General features: G+C 42.0%; 1 long non-coding RNA gene across 1 annotated transcript in view; it reads right to left on the bottom strand.

Moving 5' to 3' along the window:
• Positions 1–3,250: 3,250 nt before the first annotated feature.
• Positions 3,251–22,145, bottom strand: part of LOC132342302 (uncharacterized) — a 41,943-nt gene continuing 23,048 nt past the window's right edge. Inside the window, exon 3 of the long non-coding RNA XR_009490620.1 lies at positions 3,251–7,470. This is a non-coding gene — a long non-coding RNA (uncharacterized lncRNA). The remainder of the gene's footprint in view (positions 7,471–22,145) is intronic.

Below are 22,145 nucleotides of genomic sequence, written 5' to 3'. Positions count from 1 at the left end.
CTCAACTTATAATGGACAGTTCCAGCGGCATGGCCACTTGGCACCTCATAGCCAAGTGTTCCTTCTTTACCAGGGCACTATTCCAGATGTTGTTTCTCAAAAGGCATATAATTCTCTGCTGCAGATGGCATGGCTTCCCTCCAGAATCCCAGTGGCCAGACTTGTGATTCTTGCCCTGAGGCTGCCATAGACTCTGTATGAGGTCTTTTCCCACCACAGACACCTCCAATACCAGGAAGTCTTCTCTATCATATAGCAAAAGTGGCTGGACTGCTTGCATTGCCGTTAGAGCTGGCTGCAGAGTCCCTTCCTGCTGTGGGCCCCACTCAAAGCTGTCTCAGCAAATGGGCTAGAACAGTATCCCAGGTATGGAAAGTTATGTCTTCTTATTCCAAAGAAGTCTAACAGATATTGTACTGCTGTGTGTGTGTGTGTGTGTGTGTGTGTGTGTGTGTGTGTGGTGGTGGTGGTGGTAAAGGAGAGAAGACACATTTATTTTCCTCTTACTTTGGAGGTTATACTCCTTATGCCTAGATCACTAAAAACTTAACTGATGACAGTGTTTCTGAATCTTCATAAGGCTTATCGCCCATCCTCTGCAGCTTATGAGTCTTCCAAGCAAATTAGTCAACTTTTGCTCATCCCATCTGAATAACATGAGGTCATCCATATATTATACCCATGACAATCTGTAGGATGGATGTTCAGGTCATCCTGATCTCTTATGACTATATCATGATGGAGGATGGGAGAGTTAACACAGCCCCAAGGCAAAATCTTCCCTCTTTAGCCAGAGGATCCAATAGACTTTATGAATATTGTTTTCTGTCCTACATGAATGCAAAATCTTTCTAATCTTCTTTTCTAATTGGAATGGAAAATAACACATCTGTCAAATCAATCTTACATACCATGGATTTGAAGGTTTATTAAACTGCTCTAACTCTGATACGTGTCTGGCATAGCAGCTGCAATTGGGGCTTCTATAATACTTGGTTATGCCTTCAGTGAATTGGCTATGCCAGTGAAGTCATTCATTCTTCAGGATCCATCTGATTCCTGCAGGAGCCAGACTGGCGTATGAAACAGAGATATAATTATAATCTTCTTTTATCTTGCATCTTATGGGTCTTTATTTAATGGTAGCATTATCTCTACCATGATCTTCCTTGGTGGCTCAGATGGTAAAGAATCTGCCTGCAATGCAGGAGACTCAGGTTTGATCCCCTGGTTAGGAAGATCCCCTGGAGAAGGGAAAGGCTACCCACTCCAGTTTTCTTACCTGGAGAATTCCATGAACAGAAGACCCTGGAGGGCCACAGTCCAGGGGGTTGCAAAGAGTTGGACATGACTGAGTAGCACACTTTCACTTTCATGCAACCACGGATGTGTTATTGCTTTTGACTCACTGTCTTGGCCAGGGCCAAGGGCAGTTTCAGAGGTATCTGTTTGCTTTATCCAACATAGTGGATAGAGTTTATAGCTCTTATCCTACAAGCCAGTGGTCCCCAACCTTTTTGGCACCATGAACCAGTTTCATGGAAGACGATTGTTCCACGGATGGGGAGTGGTGTGGGGGGTGGGGATGGTTCAGGCGGTAATGCAAGTGATGGGAAGCAATGGGGAGCAGCAGATGAAGCTTCTCTAGCTCACCCCATTTCTCCCCTCTTGCTGTGTAGCCCTTTGCTAACATGGACCAATACTGGTTCATGGCCTTGGGGTTGGGGACTCCTGCTATAAGCCAAAGACCAACATAGAGACTATTCCAACTGCTAGGTACATCCGTTTCCATTATACACTCCAGGACAAGGGAAACAACCACTAGGTGGGTTCCTGATTCCAATGAGTCCACTGGAGGTCAGATTTTAACCAGGACTGCTTATTACCTGGCTCTCATAAGTCCCCACTCTAACAGAGGGGCCATAATGTATTTGGGGTCACCAGCTATAGATACCAGTTCAGGCTCTGTGTCCAATAGTCCTCAGAATGTCTAGGTACTTCCATTTCTTCAGAGTACTGTCACCTGAACAAATGGCCATCAGTCACTAAGGGGGAAGATTTGGAGAATCATTAAAATTTATATATGCCATGATATCACAGGGCATTCCTTCCTGGGGACCTGGTCTTCTCTTCAACTAAGGAGCTCCCAAATGAAAATTGGTTCAGCTTGGGATCATGACTTTTTACTGGGGTGAACACCCTCAGTAAGTCTTCTGCTCCCCCATTCATTCATTTATTCACTCATTCATTCTTTCTCTTTCCCTCCCTCATCTTCCCTCCCTTCTTTCCTTTTTTCCTTCCTTCTTTCATTTTGTTTCTGATGATATGTTTACCGACATCTTTGTAGGCTGCCCACCTACTTTGCCCCTAGGAATCCCAAGCTCTTCTAACTATCTCCACAACTCCTTGGGTCTCAAACTTCCATGGTAGTGTCCTCCTAGCTTCTGTTAATAAAGTGCTGCCACCTGGTCCATTTGGAGACCACGTAGTTCCCTTGGCTGTTAAAGCTCTGTGATCATCTGTCTTCCATCAGCCCGGGCCCGCAGAGGACGGCAACCCCTTCTCAGCGGTTCTGCCGCCCCTTCACCTGTACATTCCCGGTGGCCTTGACAAAAGTGGTGTCCTCTGGTCACTCCTGGGAAGCATAATCCTCTGGGGTTTTCTAACTTCATAAAATATACCCATGCCTCTTTGTTTCTTCCTATACCCTTGACCAGGTTAAAACAGGCGCTGGTACTTCACTCAATATGTCACTCGTCATTTTTCTCTAAGCTTCTGAGAGCCAACCTAGCAGCAAGGTTGTCCCATCCCTGAGGTTCTTGAAGATGCTAAATCCCAGGTTCCAAGAAAGTGTTCCCAAATCAATGAATTCTTATTTTCCCAATCTCTCATTCCAGCCCTCTTAATCAAGTACCATTAAAAATTCTATCCCAGTGGTACTGCATTTTCTTCTTCTGGTACATCTGATTCCATCTTGAAATCTGCTTCTTGCAGAGTCAAATTAACACACAGTCCTTTAGAGAACCCAGGAGGTGAGCCCCAGCTGAACTAGTGGAAACTTACTCATTAGCATACCCTTTTTTGGCGTTTCTATCTTCATTGCCTAACTCCCCAACTCTCTTACGTGTTTCCCAAGCTCTCCTTTCAAATAAACTACCAGCATCCAAATGCTTGCTTCAGAGATGACTTTTGGAGGAACTCAAACTAAGACACTCTCTCTCTTAAAGCATAGCTACATAAAGAGAATATATGATTTCCAAAAGTGTTTATTTGCTAAAATCTTTTTTATTTAGCAATCATCTTTATTTTCTGATGTGTGCTTCTTTTAGAGTTATGGTAAGTTATGATTGGATGTCATTTAAGATGACCTCTCCTACCTCAAAGAAAGTTTAAACAGAGGTCAGAACCTCTTTGCTCTTTAAAGTCATTGTTCAGTTATACCCATGGTGCTGGCCGACAGGTTGTGACAAGCCTTTTTGAACACCAAGACCTTTTTGAACACGAAGACCAAAGGAACTATGCCAGTTCAGCAATCCAGACCACTTTCATTTCCAAAAAAAATCCTACCTTTGGTAAAGGGCAGAGTTCTTCTTTGTCTCTTGAGATCATGAAATTTCCTTTTTATTGTGAATAAAAGAATCTAAGTAAGAGGAAACTTTAAGGAGTGAGGAATGAAGCAATATTTTTTCCCCACAAACCCTAATAGGGCTCATACTGAACTTTCAAAATTCTTGAAAACCTTTCATTTTAATGTATTATTTCTTTTAAAATATGAATTGATATCCTCAAAATCAGCAGTGAAAACTGACACGCCAGAAAATCTGATTTGTTCTCATAAGAATTCATATGTTTTCACTGAATACTGCTGCACAGCCCAGCTTGAGAATCGTGGCTTTCCATTAGAAAGACCCCCTGCCTCATGACCTGTTCTGTAGGGTTCAAAAAGAAAATAAATTCTTGAGAGCAGTGATATGAATGCATATATGAATATAAATGTATGCATGATGTAAACTCTGCTATGTTCAAGCAGTTCCCAAAGATTTTCATATAAAGGTAAAATGAAGAGAAAAATGGTTTAAAAAAGCAGGGGGTAGCATGAAACAAGGGCATCAGGGTACAAAGAAAAAACAATGAGTTAGTATATCCCCAAGTCTTATGCACAGGCTTGAACCCCAATGGAAAAAGAGAAAACTTAATCAAACCCTGCCGCTGCTGCTAAGTTGCTTCAGTCGTGTCCAACTCTGTGCGACCCCATAGACAGCAGCCTACCAGGCTCCCGCATCCCTGGGATTCTCCAGGCAAGAATACTGGAGTGGGTTGCCATTTCCTTCTCCAATGCAGGAAAGTGAAAAGTGAAAGTGAAGTCGCTCAGTCGTGTCCTACTCTTAGCGATCCCACAGACTGGAGCCTACCAGACTCCTCTGTCCATGGGATTTTCCAGGCAAGAGTACTGGAGTGGGGTGCCATTGCCTTCTCCGTAATCAAACCCAGTGCTGTACAAAATGTGAAGGATAAGAGGAAAATAGAAAAAAGACTCCCAGTAACTGTAGCCTAGAGGAAAGGTACATCTAAGAACCACCACAACAAAAAGCAGCCATAAAACCTAAAAACTTCCCACAGTTAAGGTAGTAAATTCCATGAGATAAAATGCCTTAATGTTAAATAAACACTGGGGACTCTCAAATCTCTACTAGTCAATCAATCTAATGAAATTCCAATTGAAACGCTATTTTTCACTGCTATCGTTAGAAGAAACATTTGAATCTGACTGGACCAATTAATCATCTATTCCTTATTGACGCCTGCTGAAAGTTGGGTCCATGATTGGCATACGTATCACTCAGTTTGGGATCTTGAAACTATCCTACTTGTTTGGCCTGCCTGCCCCTGCCCATCGGGATGAGTGGTGGGAGGGGTTACCTCTTGGCAGTTGGGCAGTAAAGCTAGTGTTACAAGGACCTGGCACCTATACAGTGATGCTACGCTCAAAGTGGTGCCAACTCTGCATGCCCCACTACCCTTGTCCCTAATTATACTTTGCCTTTAGCTATTCATTTATAATAAAGTGTCCTGGAACACTGAAGCATAACAAATTTGGGGAGAGATTCTGGCAAGTGTGCAGATTGGCTCTCTGCGGTGTCTATACAATGCCCCTGGGGCAGCAGGTGAGGCTTTTAGAAGGATGAAACATCCAGCATCGTCTCTGTCCATGCTTCTGGCAGAAAAAGACAATGTCTGCTCAGGGTGAAACACATTAATCATTCAGAGGAGAATTCAAATGCAGTCTTTACATTTCAGAAAATGGCACCAGAACCCACCCAGTCACTTGGGCTGAAAACCTAACAGTCACAATTCTTTTTAACTTTTTCTCCCTCACACACTATTTCCAAACCACTCTCATGTCGGCTGTAGTTCTGAAACCATCCTGAACCCCCCCTCTTGTCTTTACGTCTTCAGATCTTACCTTGGTGCAAGCCGTCATTTTACACCAGGCTCCTGGAACTCTCCCTTCATTGGTGGCTTTGATTCTTTCTTGCTCCCTTATCATACATCTTCCTCACAGAAGCTGGTTATCTGATTTTGAAATGTAAATCAGATTACCACTCTTCTGCTTAAGATTTTATCAGTCTCATGCTGACCTTCAAATAAAATCCAGAATTCTCACCATGACTTTGCCCTCTTCACTGACCTTATCTTAGTCCCCAATTTTTTCCCTATTCTAGGCATTTTTTTTCTTTAAGTTTAGTCCCATGCTTACTCCTTGGAAGGAAAGTTATGACCAACCTAGATAGCATATTGAAAAGCAGAGACATTACTTTGCCAACAAAGGTCCGTCTAGTCAAGGCTATGGTTTTTCCAGTGGTCATGTATGGATGTGAGAGGTGGGACTGTGAAGAAGGCTGAGCACAGAAGAATTAATGCTTTTGAACTGTGGTGTTGGAGAAGACTCTTTCGAGTCCCTTGAACTGCAAGGAGATCCAACCAGTCCATCCTAAAGGAGACCAGTCCTGGGTGTTCTTTGGAAAGACTGATGCTAAAGCTGAAACTCCAGTACTTTGGCCACCTCATGCGAAGAGTTGACTCATTGGAAAAGACTCTGATGCTGGGAGGGATTGGGGGCAGGAGGAGAAGGGGACGACAGAGGATGAGATGGCTGGATGGCATCACTGACTCGATGGACGTGAGTCTGAGTGAACTCCGGGAGTTGGTGATGGACAGGGAGGCCTGGCGTGCTGTGAATCATGGGGTCGCAGAGTCGGACACGACTGAGTGATTGAACTGAACTGAGCACCTTTGCACTTATTTCTGCCCAAATCTTCCCACTTAGGACTTTACTCAAATATTGCCTCCCCATCCTAGACTTTATTGATGAATATGTCTAAAGTACCTCTCCCTATAGCCAAACCTTGCTCAGAATAGTTTGCTATTATTTTATCCTGTTTTATTATCTTCATAGCATTTATCACTAATTCAAATCATCTTATTTATTTGCATGTGTATTTATTTTTTGACTCTTCCCACCTAGAAAACAGACTCCAAGACAACAACACTTTTGGTTTCCAAAGCTTACATCAGTGCCTGTCACATAGTAGGCATCTAAAGCACATCTTTTGAGTGTATGGATCAATCAACTGAACAATCAACCAAGGAAACTCTGTTTTATTCCTGGTAAAAAGGAACCCTGCCACCTTTAATTTAGTAGCTCTAACAAATACCTAAATTTTTCTGGGGAATATGCTTGGTGATTGGGTGAAATTCATAAGGCAAGTCTTTTAGGGTAAGATTTTTTGTGATTAAAGATATCATTCACATAATTTGATGTTAAGAATGAAATTTAAATCAACCTTTCCTCAGAGGATAGAACCTTCCATTGACCAAAGAACTTTGAATGCTATGTACTTCCAGGATCAGAGACTGCTATGGGGGGAAAATATATATATAAATGAGTTTCTTTTACCTATTTACTCTTTTTAAAAAAATAATTTTGTTTATCTTATTTATTTCTGGCTGTGCTGGGTCTTTGTTGCTGTGAGGTCTTTTCTCTAGCTGTGGCAAGCAGGGTGATCCTCCAGTTGTGGTGCACAGGCCTCTCAGCGCAGTGGCCTCTCTTGCTGTGGAGTATGGCTCTAGGCCTTCAGATTTCAGGAGCTGCAGCCTGTGGACTCAGTTGTGGCAGTTCCTGGGCTCCAGAGCACAGGGTCAATACTTGTGGCACACAGGCCCCGTGGCATGTGGGGTCTCCCCAGATGTGGGTTCTCCCCAGATCAGGGATTGAAACCAAGTCTCTTGCATTGGCAGGCAGATTCTTTACCACTGAACCACCAGGGAAGTCTTCACCCCCTTGCTTTTGACCTAATCCTTCTCTGACCACACAGAAGAGAAGCCTTGGATGGATTCCCCAGGAAACACATTCTGAGATGGAGCTTAGCTTGCAGGAGGTTCATTATGGAGTATTATTGGAATCAACACCTGTAGAAAGGAAGAGAAGGAAGCACTGAAGGAGGGAGAAGTTGAGCTGTGATTCAGTCTCCTTGGAGGTCTCAGTCAACCCTATGGGGAGTTCTGAAGCTGGAATTACCTTTCTTTTGTCCCAAGTTGGAGCAGGGAGGCTGAGCTTTAATATTTCCACTGGAATCCATCATGAGATGTGAGACACTCTGGGAAAGGGCAGTTTTCAGCCAGGCAGCTCTCTTTAGCAGAGGGAATCCCCATAAGGGAATCAGAGATGCTGGGGCTCTCCACTAGCCATACTCCCCATCAGTTGGGAGAGTAAGTTAGTCATCCCCAAAGGGGAATCTAGGTGATGCATCACAGCATCACCGCAGACCCAGAGTCCAAGAAGGATTGAAGTTGACCCTTCCTCACCAAACAGAGAAGGAATAGAAGGAACTTGCGCTCTCTGTCTTGAACCAATATCACAGAGAGGGCAATGTGGAACGTTCTTAAGCATGACATTCAGCAGCTGCTTTTAAAAAAGAGTCTTGTTCTTTTTTGTTTGTTTATTTCCTACTTAAGAAATGGAAAATATTTCTGCTCTGGTCTGTATCAGACTGTGGCTAAGCTCTCGTCGATCTAAACTCCTGTCTCTGCAATGGATCCTCCTCTTTTAATGGCTCTCTTCCATCCATACCAGCTTTTAGGTTATAGAAGGGTGTATTTGAAAGAAATAATTTCCTAAATTGTATAGTGACCAAAAACTAGTGGTAGGAGTTGACCTAAGAAAAAAAATCTATGATGAGTGAACTTCTAAAGTTCCAAAAAGGAGGGGTAATTGTGCCAAACTGTCTTACTCATGTTTTCTGATTCATTTTGTTTTTAATTCACTCTAATGTCCCTGATGTTAACAATATCTGTCTCTTTGGACTTCAAACTATAATGCATCCTAGAATAAGCTGGTGTTCTTTCGAAAAACATATTGTTGGGCTTCTTTCCCATGGAATCAGAAGATCCAAGTGGGTCCTAGGAATCTGCATTTTAAAAGTACTCCAGATGATTTCTGATGCAGATGACCCAGACATCACACTTTGAGAATCGCTAACTCATTTCATGGCAAACACCATTTAACTAATGAAACAGTACTTGTACTGACTGATTCTTAGGAGCAATACAAGCAATGTAATTTGAGAAAGAACTTAAAGACAGCCTATTGTCTTGCCCATCTTCAGGGAACTCCATTCACACAAAGCACAATTGGATTATGCTCCCAGAATTCCATTGTTCATGTTGCAATCTCCTCTCTGTCAGCAGCACCTGCAAACTGATTTGAGAGGTGGCTCTGTTAAAGGAAATACAACCATCTCAGGATGAGTGGCAGGCTGAGGTCCTCACTGAACTCCTGAAAGCTCTGGTTTCCTTTCACATAGAGAAGGACCAGGATGGCTCTCGATCGTCTGGAAAGTAACAAGCCTTCTCCCAGTTCTAGTCCTGGGGGCTTCAGTCAATTCCCAGACACCCTTCAGAGAAAGAATGTTTCTTATTCCCATCCATACCATGTTACCCAAAGCACAATCTTTTCTTAATTTCTCTCCAGAGCTATCTTGAACCCTGGCTGTCAGCTCTCTCATATAATGCTAAACTACACCTTTACGGGAGGCAAGGAGCATTCCTTAGCATTGTCTTTCTCATAACCCCCTCCCTTGAACTTCTCTCAGTTAAAAAAAGTATTCTGTAATTGATAACCTAGCTCCTCTGATGGGTCAGACTCTTTTCTTTGGACTAGTTTAAAGCCACCAAACAAAACACAACATGCTATGGTTATGAATCAACTTACACACATCTACCACAATTGCAAGGTGCCCAGCCTAAAGAAGCTGTTTGCTTCCCAGGGTCAGGAAAGAAACCATATTCATATTTGCTATCAAAAGCTCCATTCTGAGGACCAGCTGTGTAATTACCTATCTTTAGGTCAAAGACTTTGTATTTGCATAAACAAATTTTTGGAAGATGGGATTATGCCCTTGAAATATACCAAATACTGTACCCAACATAGTATCTGTATTAACTCATCTTGTTGTTTAGTCACTAAATCATGTCCAACTCTTTTTGATCCCATAGACTATAGCCTTCCAGGCTCCTTTGTCCATGGGATTTCCCAGGCAAGAATACTGGAGTGGGTTGCCATACCTCTGTCCAGGGGATCTTCCAGACACAGGGATCAAACTCATGTCTCCTGCATTGGCAGGCAGATTCTTTACCACTGAACAAGCAGGGAAGCCTACTAACTCAGTCAAGCCTCATTAAAAACCCAAGATGGTAGTATTGTTAGTGTCAGTCTTTTGGACTCGGTGGGAGGTGGGGGGGATGATTTGGAAGAATGGCATTGAAACATGTATAATATCATATAAGAAATGAATCGCCATTCCAGGTTCGATGCAGGATACAGGATGCTTGGGGCTGGTGCACTGGGATGACTCCGAGGGATGGTATGGGGACGGAGGTGGGAGGGGGGTTCAGGATGGGGAACACGTGTACACCTGTGGCAGATTCATGTTGATGTATGGCAAAACCAATACAATATTGTAAAGTAATTAGCCTCTAATTAAAATAAATAAATTTAAATTAAAAAAAAAAAAACACCCAAGATGGTAGTACTGTTAGTGTCTCCGTTTTACAGATAGGAAAGCTGACTGTGTATGCAGTGTGCTAAGTCACTTTAGTCGTGTCTGACTCTTTGTGACCCCATGGACTGTGCCCACCAGGCTCCTCTGTCCATGGGACTCTCCAGGCAAGAATACTAGAGTGGGTTGCCATGCCCTCCTCCAGGAATCTTCCCAACCCAGGAATCAAACCTGCATCTCTTACATCTCCTGCATTGGCAGGTGGGTTCTGCCTGAGAAAGCTGAGGGAAAAGTTAATTTTTGATGATCACAGAGCAAGAATTGGCAAAGCCAAGGTTTGTACCCAGAATCATAATTAGGCACAAAAATACACTTCCCAGGGCAAGATTGCAGTCTATATCATGAGGTCTTACCTGCCCCTAGGATGTCTTCCCCTAGTTCTGCTACCATAAAATTCCTATCATGAGACAAATTCTTGATTTGAGACCATATTTTCAGAAAACCATCATTAAAGCCAGAATATAGCCTAAAAACAACAGACCTTTTCCTCTTTTACACATAAGCACCACTAGAAAACATTTCTGGACTATTTTAGGAGATAATCTGTTCCAATGTTGACAACCAGAGAACAGGAAGCCTGGGAGAAGGAGCTTTAGGACTGGTTTTTTTTTTTTTTTTTCAAATTTCAGTTTATTTTTAGGAAACTTTTAAAAATTTCTTATTTGCTTTTTAAAAACTTTTAATTTTATATTGGAACATAGCCTATTAACAGTGTTGTAAAAGTTTCAGGTAGACAGCCATACATATACATGTATCCATTCTCCTCTAAAATCCCCTTCCATAGGACTGGTGCATTGTGGTGGAGGAATGAAAGGAAAGTTCTGGACATTGAATCACTGATTAAATTTCACTGTACATTTCTGGGAAGCTATGACAAGTGAGCCTACTTTGAGAAAGTAGAATTAAAGGAAGAGGGCAGGTAAAGTCAAGAGATGTGCTACCCAGCACAGATTTGGCCAATTTTTACCACTTTGCTTTATTCTTTATGGTCTTATTTTTAATTTGATTTTCAGAAATCAATTTGCCATGTATAGCTTCAAGCTTTCTAACGGATGATCAATGAAACTTCTTCTCCAGATCTGATAACTGAGTGCTTATCAATCATTTAAAGTGAAAGTGCAGTCGCTCAGTTGTGTCCAAGTCTTTGCAATCCCATGGACTATAGCCCACCAGGCTCCCATATCCACGGAATTTTCCAGGCAATAGTACTGGAATGGGTTGCCATTTCCTTCTCCAATCAATCATTTAAAACAAACCTCTGTCCACCAGCCCACACCAATCCCCCACCACACTTTGTCTTCTATCCTGATTATTCCTCTTCAAAACCAGCATCATTACCCTAAATCACACTCAATTACATTATATTTTATTTCATTACATTATAGTATTTGCTTGTTTATCGTGTCTGTTTGTCAAGATAATAAATTCCATGAATTTGTCAGTCATCTTCATCCCTGCATTGCCAGCTCCTAACACAGTCTCTAAAATGTAGTAGGTATACAGTGAAAAGTGAAAGTGAAAGGCACTCAGTCCTGTCCTACTCTTTGCGACCCCATGGTCTACACAGTCCATGGAAGTCTCCAGGCCAGAATACTGGAGTGGGTAGCCTTTCCCTTCTCCAGGGGATCTTCCCAACCCAGGGATCAAACCATAGATATTTGTTAGATGAACTAATAAATTATGGTATAGACTGCTGTAAGAGGTACTGAGCAAGTTCACATAAACATTATTTAGTGTTTACTATTTCCCAGGCCTGTTTCAAGCACTTCACAGCCATTTAGTCCTTTAATATTCATTATATTTTTATAAATTAGATACTATTATTATCCTCATCTTACAGATGAAGAAACTGAGGCACAGGAGTTTATGTAACTAGCTCAATGTCATGTCTAGGGCAGGGTGGTTTCCTTAAACACCATACTAAAATAAGACAAGACACCATCAGTTTGTTTGGGAAAAGAAGTCTTACCCACATGAAAAAGAATGAAGCTGATAGTGAATAACAAAGGAGGGATGATCAAGGTTTCTAAGGGCTGAGAGGAGAGAAGCCTCCTGGAGGACTGAGATGGTCAGGAAGGTCTCAAAAAGAGGAGGGAGGAGGGTTCAGGATGGGGAACACATGTATACCTGTGGCGGATTCATTTCGATATTTGGCAAAACCAATACAATACTGTACAGTTTAAAAATAAAATAAAATTTAAAAAAAATCAGAATATAAAAAAAATTTCTAACAAAATTAATACACGTTTTTATAAAAATAAAATAAAACAGAAGTGTAAAAACTGGACAAATAAAAGTTTCCCACAACTTGAAAAAAAAAAAAAAAGAATCTGAAATTTGGCTGGTTCTTGAATAATGGTTTGGCTAGTGATAGAGATCTTGGACTCTGTGGGAGAGGGCAAGGGTGGGATGATTTGGGAGAATGGCATTGAAACATGTATAATATATGTGAAACAAATCACCAGTCCAGGTTCTGTGCAGGATACAGGATGCTCAGGGCTGGTGCACTGGGATGACCCTGAGGGATGGCGTGGGAAGGGAGGCGGGAGGGGGGTTCAGGATGGGGAACACGTGTACACCCATGGAGGATTCATGTTGATGTATGGCAAAACCAATACAATATTGTAAAGTAATTAGCCTCCAATTAAAATAAATAAATTTATATTTTAAAAAAAGATCACTGAAGTCCCAATGATTACAGTTTAAAAAAAAAAAAAAGTTGCTCCAATAAAGACATAAAGGACAGTGATCATATGACACACAAAAATCTTTTTGAAGGTTCTGTTTGCCTTGGCTTCAAAACATTTACTGATGCTTATAATCAATCAGGGAACAGAGGAAGCAGAACTAAATGGCCTGAAGATGTCAGTCTCCTGAGATATTCTGGGAAAGACATCACTGCTTTGGGGACCCCAGTTCCTAGAAGTCAGGAATTCTGCCTAGAGAAAGCAAGACAATTGAGAAATGCTCACCCTTTTTCCTCCATTTTGTCTCCCATCCCTGCAGTGAAAACTGAGATATTATTACCAAAATATTTAGAAAGTCAGGACTTTGTTAGGAACAACTCATTTGTGCTGGGTGGTGATCTCCCAAGGGAAGTCAAAATTTCAATACACGATTCAATACTGATTGCCTTGATGATTTTTGAGATGTCAAAAGATTGGCATTGCTGTCAATGAGAAATAAAGTGGCTCATTCCCTCTGGGGTTATGATCTATGGATCCAGGCACTGTAGGGGTTTCAGTGAGGTGAGGAAAACAGCATGCAAGACATGGCTCCCATTTTTCACTTTCCCATCCAAGGCTAGACCACAAGATTCCATTAGTGGTGCTTTCAATTCCTTCTATTCATCAGGGTGGCAGGATTCATGATTCAGTGACCTAAGAATTAGAATCTTTTCTCTTGAAAATTGGTTTTTGAAAGTGCCTGGTGGGTATGACTAAGAGGTTTTGTTCACTGGGGTTTCAGTTGATGTTTGTGTTTTTTTCTTATTATGACTTAAAGGAAAAAACCAAAATCTAAAATTAGTACTTGTTTTTTTTTCAACTTGGAACTCTGTAAACAGACCAGCAAGGGTGTGTGTGTGTGTTTTGCAATAAGCAGTATTACAATCTTTTGACATTTTCATTGCTGTTTTTTGACATATTTAGTGAGGTTTTAAAGGTTTCTTTAGAGAGAGGGGGAAAAAAAGAAAGAAGAAAAAAAATGGCTGGCTTCCAAATCACCATATGTTTCCAATTGCAAATTTAAAAGCAGAAGACAGGCCTGAACTCCAGCTGTACAGACTTTTGTGGGAGTTAGAGAGCTAGAGAGGTAGGTCCTCTTTTAAAATTTTGCTAGTAGGATTTCAGTGTTACCCAATAACAAGTGATTAGGAAGAAGATAAAATGTTAGTCTCTCAGTCATGCCCAACTCTTTACAACCCCATGGACTGCAGCCCATCAGTCTCCTCTGCCCATGGGATTTTCCAGGCAATGATGCTGGGGTGGTTGCCACTTCCTTCTCCAGGGGATCTTCCTGACCCAGGGATCGAAACTGGGTCTCCTGCACTGCAGGCAGACTCTTTATCAACTTAGCTATGAGGGAATCAGAAACAAGATAAAGCATTCAGCAAATATTCATTGAGTACCATATACTCAATGATGGTACCATATACTCCAGTATGATACTGGGTGGGTGAGGGGGGCAAAGAGGTTTAAATGTGATATAGTTGGGGACACAAGATATGAGAGAAAGCAAAAATCCAATAAAAGATGGTAAGTGTATTCAATCAGAAATTGTCCAGGAGATCAAAGTAAGGATTGTGAAAGAAGGATTCATAGAAGAGGTAAGATGTGAGCTGAGTCTTAAACACAGACAATGGAATATTCCAGATTAGAGACACTATAGGGCCAAAGCCACTAGGATGGATGTGCAAAGCACATTCAGGTGTGATCTGTGCAGCTGCAACTGAGTTTGTGTGGGGGTGGAGAAGGGAGACTGGAGAAAAGATTGGAAAAGTAAGTGGAAGTCAGAATATGGTGACCCTGAAAGACAAGTTTGCTATGTGGTTTAAATTTTAATGAGTCCAAATAATTCCTGAGCTAAATGTTAATTATTAGCCCCATTTTATAGACAAAGAAACTGAAGCTCACAAAAGCTAAGTAGTAACTGTCCAAAGTCAAATAATGAAAATTTGCTGAAACCAGATTGGAACTGAGGTCTCAGTCAGTTCAGTTGCTCAGTCATGCCCGACTCTGTGCAACCCCATGGACTGCAGCACACTAGGCTTCCCTGTCCATTACCAACACCCAGAGCTTGCTCAAACTCATGTCCATTGAATTAGTGATGCCATCCAACCATCTCATCCTCTGTCTTCCCCCTCTCCTCCTGCCTTCAATCTTTCCCAGCATCAGGGTCTTTTCTGATGAGTCAATTCTTAGCATCAGGTGGCCAAAGTATTGGAGTTTCAGCTTCAGCATCAGTCCTTTCAAAGAATATTCAGGATTGATTTCTTTTAGGACTGACTGGTTTGATGTCCTTTCAGTCCAAGGGACTCTAAAGAGTTTTCTCCAGTTCAAAAGCATCAATTCTTCGGCACTCAGCTTTCTTTATAGTCCAACTCTCACATCCATACATGACTACTGGAAAAACCAAAGCTTTGACTAGATGGACCTTTGTTGGCAAAGTACTGTCTCTGCTTTTTAATATGCTATCTAGGTTGGTCATAGCTTTTCTTCCAAGAAGAAAGTGTCTTTTAATTTCATGGCTGCAGTCAGCATCCCCAGTCATTTTGGAGCCCAAGAAAATCAAGTCTGTCAATGTTTCCATTGTTTCCCCATCTATTTGCCATGAAGTGATGGGACCAATGCCATGATCTTTGTTTTCTGAATGTTGAGCTTTAAGCCAGCTTTTTCACTCTCTTCTTTCACTTTCATCAAGAGGCTCTTTAGTTCTTCTTCACTTTCTGCCATAAGGGTGGTGTCATCTGCGTATCTGAGATTGTCGATATTTCTCCTGGTGATCTTGATTCCAGTTTGTGCTTCATCCAGCCCAGCACTTCTCATGATGTACTCTGCATATAAATTAAATAAACATGGTGACAATATACAGCCTTGATGTACTCCTTTTGAGTACTCCAAAGTGATGTACTCCAATTTGAACCAGTCTATTGTTCCATTTCTAGTTCTAACTGTTGCTTCTTGATCTGCATACAGATTTCTCAGGAGACAGGTAAGGTGGTCTGGTTTTCCCATCTCTTTAATAATTTTCAACAGTCTGTAGTGATCCACACAGTCATAGGCTTTGGCATAGTCAATAAAGCAGAAGTAGATGCTTTGCTGGTATTCTCTTGCTTTTCTGATAATCCAACAGATGTCGGCAATTCGATCTCTGGTTCCTCTGCCTTTTCTAAATCCAGCTTGAACATCTGGAAGTTCACATTTCACATACTGTTGAAGCCTGGCTTGGAGACTTTTGAGCATTACTTTGCTAGTGTGTGAGATGAGTGCAATTCTGCAGTAGTTTGAACATTTTTTGGCATTGGCCTTTTTTGGGATTGGAATGAAAACTGACCTTTTCCAGTCCTGTGGCCACTGCTGAGTTTTCCAAATTTGCTGGCATATTGAGTGCAACACTTTCACAGCAACATCTTTTAGGATTTGAAATAGCCCAACTGGAATTCCATCACCTCCACTAGCTTTGTTTGAAGTGATGCTTCCTAAAGCCCACTTGACTTCACATTCCAGGATGTCTGGCTCTAGGTGAGTGATCACAGCACTGTGGATATCTGGGTCCTGAAGGTCTATTTGTATAACAGGGTCCACTGGAGAAGGAAATGACAAACCACTTCAGTATTCTTGCCTTGAGAACCCCATGAACAGTATGAAAAGGCAAAAAGAACTGAGGTCTATTTGATTCCAAATCCTCTTACTTTCTTTACCTATAATGGTTGAGCAGACTCGAGTGATAACTACTGTTGGCCAATGAGTACAGTATTCCAGCAGGAACTCCTATTTTAAGAAGTCCTATTTTATGTCAAGGCCAAGAAATAGAATGTGTAAATTAAATATCAACTGCTTAGACCAAGAGGAGAATAAGCATTGTCAAAGTGGCAAGACCCCTAGAGCTACTGTGCCCGCCCTGTATGAATCTTCAAGAGGGACTTCATCATCGAAGGCTAGACTTCCTAACCTCAGAGTAGGACAGTCCTCCTTCCAACTCTGTGTATGAATGGAAGCACATTCATTTATTAAGAAGCCCATATTGGATAGGGAGTCAAAGCAGCTAAGTGTGTTTGGATCAATGGCCATCCAACATTTCCTATTTGAATAATTGTCCTCCTTGGAGAATTAAAAGATTTCCAAGACTCAGGTCCTTGAGTCAAATCCAGTTAATAAATATCCCAAGGCAGTATGACTCACTGAAGTGACAGCGGCTAGGGCCTCTGAAGCCACTTTGCTTGCAAGCAACATATCTAATTGTACAAAGGGCTTATTGTTTCATGTCACTGTAAAAAACAAAGAGCTGAGTTGACTACAAGTATAACTATTAATAGATCCAGGTGCTCAGAAAATATATGTGATTCGTCTTTCACCACCTCTTAGCTTTGTTATTCTCAATAATGGTTTCTTTCTAGAGTCATTTCTCTAAGTGATGGTAAAAATCACTAAAAGTTCACATAATCCAAGGGAATGAGGATAAGGTGACAATGCATGCCTGCTAAGTCGTTTCAGTCATGTCTGACTCTTTGTGACCCTATGGACTGTAGCTGCCAGGCTCCTCTGTCCATGGGATTCTCCAGGCAAGAATACTGGAGTGGGTTGCCATGCCCTCCTCCAGGGGACCTTCCCAACCCAGGTATCGAATCTGTGTCTGTTATGTCTCCTGCATTGGCAGGCAGGTACTTTACCACTAGTGTCACTTGGGAAGCACAAGGGTAACAGTGGAGTGTTTCTCTTTCCAAAAATGCAGCAAAATTCCTAACACTAGGTCTTAAGGATCTAGCTTGAGTCACATACTCATTCCTTAGCCTATTACAGCAGCCAGTAGATGCCATGCTCTGATTGGCTACTCCTGGCTCACAAAGCTTCCCCCACGGTCAGGAGAGAGGCCCAGCTGCATCCAAACCACATGGTATAAAACTAGGAAATGGATGATTCTCCAGGGGGAAAGGGGTTGCCATTACTAAAAGATAAGCAAGGGTGGCTGGGCAGCTTCACAGTAGTGTTGAAGGCACTACTGACATAAGGAGTGGAGACAGGCCAAAGGGATAGTAGAAAAGAGCCATCTACCACTGTGATGAAGTAGACTGGCTTCTAAGTTTCCCACTTACTGTGGGAAGTCTGTGCCTCCCGTCTCTAACAACTTCTTTGCTACGCCCTTTGCTCTTGACTTGCCAAACAAGCTGGGCCCCGTCATGCATCCAGGCCTCTGCATGGACTGGCCGTCTGTCTGGAATGCAGACGCACCCCGACATCCTCCTCATAAGTCTGTATTTTCACATCCTTGAGCATACCTCCCAGCAGCACATCAGACATTCTTTTCTGTCTGTTCCCATGGCAATTCAACTTTTCTGGAGGGGGAATGGGGTGGTGGAGTAGGCAGTGGCCATTCCATGTTATGAGCTTCCCTTGGGAACGCGACATATAGTATGCCACCTTGATAAGCCCTAAGAGTTTGCTGAATAAATCGTTTGCTGATTGCTGTCTTTGAGGGGGCAAGGGAACCCAGTCCTTTCCTCAGAGATGATGTGTTATAGATGCTATGCATAGGACATGTATGTCTTAATATCATATGTCACTTAATATCAACCCTTAGCAAAGACATGAGGCAAAGTCTTTTAACTCTGCCTTCCTCACAGAACATAGATGTCTTTTAAGGAAACATCAAAATACAAAATCTTCTAGAACTTTCTAAGAGTAATTTAGATCCTTCCCTTACCACTGTGACTCAGTGCTAGATAAACCTTTGAGGTCCCTTCTAGTCATGTGTGAAGTGGCCTGATCCTTCCCACAGAGGCTTCCTAACAGATATCATGACTTGAGAGACCATTAGGACAGATGAAAGATGGCAGAATATTCCATATTTGATGACAGAGCCACCATTCATCCTCAGGTAACCCAGTTTATTCCATGTGAGGAACCCCAGGGAAGCCTACTTGGAATTAACATTCTTGCCATCATTTTTCACAATGTGGCATATTTAGGACAGAAACCATCAGACGTTTTATAATGGTGCTTCCCTGGAGGCCACTGGCAAACCTTAGTTCTTCACAGGACAGAACTTTCACCTTTTTTAAATTGTAAGAACTGTGATGGTGAGCTTGCCAAGTTTCCAGAATGTAGCAGGTCCTGCCCAACCAGCCCGGTCAGAGTGAGGTGATTGATAAGCCCAAGTCTGAGGCACCAAAAGGAAAAAAAGAATGGAAAGCCTCTGAAAGGGGCAGCTAAGAATAGTTTTCATTCCTCACCTTCCCATGATACTCTGGGATGGTCTCGGTAAGCAGGCAGCTGCATCTGTCTGGGGAAAGCCCATTGTATAGTCACAGCAGACATTAGTGATCAAGCAGGGCATTCTTGCTCTCAGGACCTGAGCTGGTCCTTCTTGTAACTGAAAGTGGGGTCCAGCTGCTTGCCAAAAAAGCCAAAAAAAGGGACAGGGTTGCTGGAAAGAAAAGTTTGCTTTATTTTGCAAGCTGGCAACAAAGAGGGAGTGCAGATGCCTGTCCAAAGATTGACTGCTCCCCACCCCTACGCACTGACAATCAATGGGAGTGGGCAAGGGCTTTTATAGGCTAAGGGAGTGGGCTACAGGCAGACATAGTACAGTTGGCTCTGAAAGTAATCTTGTAGTTCGTCATCAGTTGTCCCACTAATGTCATCTTGATTGTTTTAAGCACAGTGAATCTTCGGTTCCAGGGTTGGTTTGTTCCCATTTCCTTGAGGCCAGTTCTTGGAACTGATACAGTTTATGTCATAGCTACACTCTGGTCATCATGTAGTTAACTTCTACCATGCAGTGGGGGTTTCAGTATCTATAAAACAGCTCACAGGATATGGTTCAGAATATTATCTATAGCCCTTGAGAAGCAGCTAAAGGTTAGTGACTACAGTATTATTATTTGGTCTCCTTTGGTTGTTTTCCTTTGTTTCTGCATTTTCTCACTTTTCTGATTAAACTTATTCTTTGGCTAAAGTATATCCACAGAATAAAAGCAGGTAAAGGACTTGGGGGACAAGGACTACAGGGTCTTGCTCTGTTTCATCATCACAACCAAATCCTTAGAAGAGGTACCTGAAATGAAACTCATTCTTTTCTAGTATACTTTTCTATGGCTTCCCAGTGAATTCTAGTAACACCTTTTCCTACTCTAGCCAAATTTCACTGATTTTCTAATATTTCTCCTCTCTAAATCCTATTTGAGACTCTTCATCATCCCAGTCAGTTCAGCATTCATTTGCCCTCTATCTTAAGGCTTTCCGGTAAGATCAAAAGGGATCTTAGTGGGTTCTTCTGTATCCATAACTTCCACAGTTCCAGCCAGAGGAAATAAAATTGCTGATTGGCAAATGAGTTTTGGACAAATAATTTAGCTGCTGAGTATGTGGGGGAGGAAATAACATTTATACAGCAATAGCTGTCTCTTGGGCACTGTGTCAAGTGCTGTACACACTTTATCTAATTTAATGCTTGCAGCAGAAATTTGAGGTAAGTGTTATCATCCCTGTTTTACAGGTTCAGAAACCGAAGTTCAGAGGACTTATAGACTTGATTAGGTGGTGCAGTGGTAAAGAATCCACCTGCCAAAGCAGGAGACACAAGAGACATGGGGGGCTCAATCCCTGGATCAGGAAGATCCCTTGGAGGAGGGCATGGCAACCTACTCCCATATTCTTGCCTGGAACATTCCACAGACAGAAGAACTTGGTGGGCTACAGTCCATAGGGTCACAAACAGTTGGAAAAACAGTTGGAGTTAGAGCACTGACTTCAAGACCCTACCAGATAACTAACCTTAGGGAGTATCAAATAATGAGAACTCACACAAAGGAAATCACTTGAATACAAGTCCCAGCATCACCCAACCACAAGTAGTACCCTGTGCAGGATATCTTATCTAAACAACAAACAAAACAAAAATACAAACCCAATCAAGAGCAGACAGGATAACCACCTCACTCAGCCTTGCCCATCAGAGGAAAATCAAACAAACAACAACAACAAAAACTCAGCACAAATCACACCTTATATGAAGTTTACACAAACCACTGGACCAAACTTAGAAGGGCAGAAACCAAAAGGAAGAAAGAATTCAACCTTGAAGCCTGGGGAAGTGAACCAGTGAAGTTGCTCAGTTGTGTCCGACTCCTTGCCACCCTATGGACTGTAGCCTACCAGGCTCTTTCATCCATGGAATTTTCCAGACAAGAGTGCTGGAGTGGGTTGCCATTTCCTTCTCCAGGGGATCTTCCCAACCCAGGGATCAAACCCAGGTTTCCTGCATTGCAGGCAGATGCTTTACCATCTGAGCCACCAGGGAAGCCCTGGTGAAAAGGAGACCTTAAACACAATGAGTTGAAAAAAAATAATGAAAAGGCAGACTAATAATGCACAAATGAAGGAACAAAGTAGAAACACAAAAGTCCAAATAAATGAATAGGAAATAGGAAAACTACCTGAAAAAGAATTCAGAACAATGATAGTAAAGATGATCAAAAACCTTGAAAACAAATGGAGAAAATGCAAGAATCAATTAACAAAGACCTAGAGAAATTAAGTACCCTTGCCTGGAAAGTCACATGGATGGAGGAGCCTGGTAGGCTGCAGTCCATGGGGTCGCTAAGAGTCCAACACAACTGAGTGACTTCACTTTCACTTTTCACTTTCATGCACTGGAGAAGGAAATGGCAACCCACTCCAGTGTTCTTGCCTGGAGAATCCCAGGGATGGCAGAGCCTGGTGGACTGCCATCTATGGGGTCACACAGAGTCGGACATGACTGAAGCAACTTAGCAGAAGCAGCAGCAGAGAAATTAAAGAATAAACATACAGAGACAAACAACACAATTACTGAAATTAAAAATACTCAAGAAGCAATTAATAGCAGAAGAACAAATCAGTGAGCTAGAAGATAAGATGGTAGAAATAACTTCTGAAGAGCAAAATAAAGTAAAAAGAATGAAAAGAACTGAGGATAGTCTCAGAGACCTCTGAGACTATATCAAACACACCAGCATTCAAATTATAGGGGTCCCAGAAATAGAAGAGAAAAAGAAAAGGTATGAGAAAATTTTTGAAGAGATTTATAATTGAAAATGTCCCCAAAGTGGAAAAGGAAATAGTCAATCAAGTCCAAGAGGCACAAAGAGTCCTATACAGGGTAAATCCAAGGAGAGACACACCAAGACACATACTAATCAAACTACCAAAGACTAAACACTAAAAAGGAATATTAAAAGCAGCAAGGGAAAAGCAGCAAGTAACATACAAGGGAAACCCCATATGCTTAACAGCTGATCTTTCAGCAGAAACTCTGCAGGCCAGAAGG

This window comes from Bos taurus, chromosome 15, assembly GCF_002263795.3.
Source record: "Bos taurus isolate L1 Dominette 01449 registration number 42190680 breed Hereford chromosome 15, ARS-UCD2.0, whole genome shotgun sequence".
In the NCBI taxonomy this organism is placed as follows: domain Eukaryota; kingdom Metazoa; phylum Chordata; class Mammalia; order Artiodactyla; family Bovidae; genus Bos; species Bos taurus.
The sequence above is the reverse complement of the archived record's forward strand: the minus strand, read 5'-3'. Positions and strand labels throughout refer to the sequence as shown.